Raw genomic sequence first — 4,822 nt, 5'->3', positions numbered from 1 at the left:
TTAAATGCATTCTGAAGAAAAAAATTCTGTTGCAATTTGTGGTGGGTCTTACCCTATTTTGACTGGACTAAAGAGTGATTCAATTTCATGGACCTTAGGTACGGTAGATTGTCAATCCTTTTCGGGTAAAACTTTCCCTAACTGCCCGCTAAAGGCCATTCCCATCCATACTTTTTGGTACGGAAAATATTTACCCTTTTCCCGGCACACCCGTGGTCTGCTGCCTGTTGACAGCAATTCCAATCTACGCGCTTTTTGTATTTAATAGCCAATTGAAGAAAAAATTAGTTTACGGGCATTTTAGTTATTAGCTCACGTGTTTACACACATGGGCTAATGTGACAGCGATGTCTGTCTCTCTGTCTTTCTGTCAGTCTGTCTGTGGGCATGATATCTCAAAAACTGCTGTTCAGATCAGAGTCAAATCTGGTACATAGATTTAATTTCTAAATGGCAAGAACTGATTAAATTTGGTGGGTGTGGCTTGCTTACTTTTTGCTCATTTGCATAATTAATGATTTTAGAAAAAAACGGATATACATTGAGAACGACTGCACACAATTTGATGAGATTTGCTACAAACATTGATCACACCAAGATATATAAGCCATGAAAGGAGTCAAGGGGTGACATGAAAAACAATTGCTAATTTGCATATTTAATGAACTTTCCTAATTAGGGATATATATCTGAATGGACTCTATTAAAATTGACGAACTTGGAATGTATATTGAAGACACTATGACTTAACATTATTGAAAGTCATTAAGCATATTTACTACAGCCAATGCCTAATTTGCATATTTAGTGAACTTTCCTAATTTGGTATATATATCTGAATTGACTGGACCAAAGTTGATGAAATTTGCTGCGTACATTGAAGATGCTATGATATAACAGTATTAAAGTCATTAAGCATTTTCACTTTAGCCAATTCCTAATTTGCATATATATTTTGATTGTCTCCACCTAAGTTGATGGAACTTGCTATGTATAGTAAAGATACTATAATACAACATTGTTGAAAGTCATTAAACACTTTTTTCTTCAGCAAATTCCTTATTTGTATATATAATGAATTGATTGACTTGACAAAAGTTGACAAAACTTGCTATATACATTGAAGATACTTCAATACAACATTATTCAAAGTCATCAAGCATTTTTATTTCAGCCAATTCCTAATTTGCATATTTAATGAACTTTCTTATATTAGAGATATATACCGGGATTAACATGATCAAAGTTCGCAAAACATGCTATGTACATTGATGATAGCAGGTTAAAACAATATTGAAATTCATTTCGCATTTTCATGTCAGCTAATTTATAATTTGCAGATCTAATGAGCCTTCACAGTTTGGCATATACAGCTTGAAGGTCTTGACCAAAGGCAATTACACTTGCTATATAAAGTGGTGATACAATGACAGCAGTCAAAGAAATTAAGTATTTTCGTTTCAGCTAATTACATATTTGTATAATTGGTGACCTTTATTATTAATCTGTGGTGAATATTGTTCATGATGTTGATCATACACTTTCAATGAAGTTGCAAATATGCGGTAAAAGTTTAAATTTACGCACAACTGCAATATATAATGAAACATGTGAGCATTTTCAGTTCATAACTGGTTTTTGATATTGCTGACTGTTTTACTAAATAATGTTTTTAACAGGTATCAGTGCGCCATTAGCCACAATGTTACAGCATTATCTTCTAATTTGTCACCGGCGCTCATGCACTTCTCCAAAGGACACTTGTTTATATGCACTGAAAGTTATAACTCAAGAGCAAACAGTGATATTTGCAGAGCAATCGCCGAAGGACAGTCAGGTCGCAGTTCATGTAAGGTATCTTTTCACATGGAAATGATTTCGAACCTGCAGCATTTGTGCCGGGGAAACTTGGCATGTCAAATGAGGCCTCTTCCACTACAATTGATTGCACTACAGACTGTCTGATTGCGCTGACTTTTGATTACTCTGGTGAAAACATAATCGAATTTTTTCTTGCACTTAAGTTAGTTACAGATAGTGAAATGCCTTCCACTGTGAGCGGTGATTACAACATCTGGAATTATCCTGGATCCAAAACGGTCCCTCCACAAAAGGACCGTGATCCAAATTTCTCATCAGTTCTTGTATGTCTTACATAGAAAAGTTGCAAAAATTGGTCCGCAATGAAAAATTCACCTCACTTTGTTTTCTGGATCAAATTTTTCTACAAATTGATACCAAATATGACAAAATTATGTTCACAGCCTTTGAAACTGTCTCACAACATATCCTGGGTTGGTGTAGGTCATTTAAGGTCACAAACTGAGAAAATTACCTAAAATATACGAATTTGGGGGTTCCCCAACACTTTGAGCAGAAAATTTACCTAATAACATCCCTCGGGCTTTATACCAAATTACAAAGCTATCAAACAAGTAATTTTGAGAACAAGTTTTCTTGACCAAAAATGACAATATTGTCTTAAAAATACAAATTTGTATATTTCAGGACAATTTCCACATATCTAACTATTGTCATCTCTGTACGTCTGTGTACCAAATGTAAAAGCTGTCTGTCCAGGGGTTTTAAAAAGAAAATACTGTTTTAGATTTTTTGACCAAAAATGACAAAATTGCTCCAAAATAGTAATTTTCCCAATTTTGTCATAATTTCAACAAATTAGAAGAGTAACACCCTCGCAAAGATCCAACTCAAATTTGAGAGCCATTGGGCTGGCGGTTACAGAGAAAAACTTTTACTGACCAGATATGAACTGTAAATGCTCACGTGTTTCATTATATAATGCAGGTATGTGTAAATTTGAACCTTTGCCACATGTTTGCAACTTCATTGAAAGTATTATGATCAACATAATGAACATAATTCACCACAGATTAACTCTATCGGTCATTAAGTATTGAAATATGTAATTAGCTGAAAAAAATATTAATTTCTTTGACTGCTGTCATTGTATCACCACTTTATATAGCAAGTGTAATTGCCTTTGGTCAAGTCCTTCAAACTATATATTCCAAACTTTGAAAGCTCATTAGATATGCAAACTATAAATTAGCTGACATGAAAACTTAAATGCGAAATGACTTCCAATATTGATATAACCTGGTATAATCATCAATGTACATAGCATGTTATGCCAATTTTGATCAAATAAATCCAAGTATATATCCCTAATTAGGAAAGTTCATTAAATACACAAATTAGGAATTGGCTGAAGCAAAAACGCTTAATGCCTTTCAATAAAGTTAGCCTACATAATAGTATCTCTAATGTACATAGCAAGTTTCATCAATTTTGGTCATGTAAATTCAAATATATATCCCTAATTTCAAAAATTCATTAAATATGCAAATTAGGAGCTGGATGAAGTAAAAATGCTTAATGACTTTCAATAATGTCGTATCATAGTATCTTTAATGTACATAGCAAGTTTCGTCAACTTTGATCTTGTCAATACAGATAAATATCCCTGATTATGAAAGTTCATTAAATATGCAAATAAGGAATTGGCTTAACTTCAAAAGCTTAATGACTTTCAACAATGTTCTATTATAGTATCTTTAATGTACATAGCCAGTTTCATCAACTTTGGACTAGTCAATTTAGATAAATACCCCTAATTAGGAAAGTTCATAAAATATGCAAATTAGGAATTGGCTGATGTAAAATGCTTAATGACATTTAATAATATTCTATCATAGTATCTTTAATGTACAAAACAAGTTTCATCAATTTTGTCATGTAACTTCAAATATATAGCCCTAATTTCAAAAGGTCATTAAATATGCAAATTAGGATTTGGATGAAGTGACTTAATGACTTTCAATAACGTTAAATCATAGTATCTTCAATATGCATACCAAGTTTTGTCAATTTTGATCAAGTAAATCCAGATATATACTCCTAATTAGGAAATTTCATTAAACATGCAAATTAGTAATTATCTTTCAGGTCATCCCTTAATATCTTTCAAAGCTGATATATCTTGGTGTGATCAACATTTGTAGCGAATCTCATCAAATTGTGTGCAGTCGTTGTCAATATATATCAGTTTTTTCTAAAATCATTAATTATGCAAATGAGCAAAAAGTAAGCAAGCCACACCCACCAAAAACTAATCAGTTCTTGCCATTTACAAACTGAATCTATGTACCAGATTTGATTCTGATCTGATGAGCCGTTTTTGAGATATTGAGTACACAGACAGACAGACAGACAGACAGACAGACAGACAGACAGACATCGCTGCGACATATGCCCACGTGTGTCAACACGTGAGCAAAAAATGACAAAAATCACCAAAAAATTCAGCAAAAATACAAAATTAAGGATATCTTCACAATATTCATAAAACTGTATAAGGTTCACCTAAGGTACTTGCACACAAATTTTCAAAGCAATCAAAACAGCAGTTCTTGAGTTATTAATTCTTGACCATTTTCACAGTTTGTAAGCTCATTTGCATAATTTTGGCGATGCAGACTTCATTTGAAAATCCCATCTATAGCCCAGGATGCATCCACACACCAAATACCAAGCTGAAACGTGCAGCAGTTTGTGTGTTTCTGATGTTGACATACATACATACATACATACACACATACATACAGATGCCATCGACTTCAGCTTATACGATAAACTCACATTGGTATAACCAAATGTGAGCTAAAAACTTCATTTGTACCCCAACACAGCTGGCTATGACCATGTCCAGCCTTGGTATTACCATAGCTATGCTGGCTATAGCCACACAATGTTTGCACAGAATTTATAGTATAAATGTACCAGTAAGTCAGTGTATAGA

The sequence above is a fragment of the Ptychodera flava genome, chromosome 15 (assembly GCF_041260155.1).
Source record: "Ptychodera flava strain L36383 chromosome 15, AS_Pfla_20210202, whole genome shotgun sequence".
In the NCBI taxonomy this organism is placed as follows: Eukaryota; Metazoa; Hemichordata; class Enteropneusta; family Ptychoderidae; genus Ptychodera; species Ptychodera flava.
The sequence above is the reverse complement of the archived record's forward strand: the minus strand, read 5'-3'. Positions refer to the sequence as shown.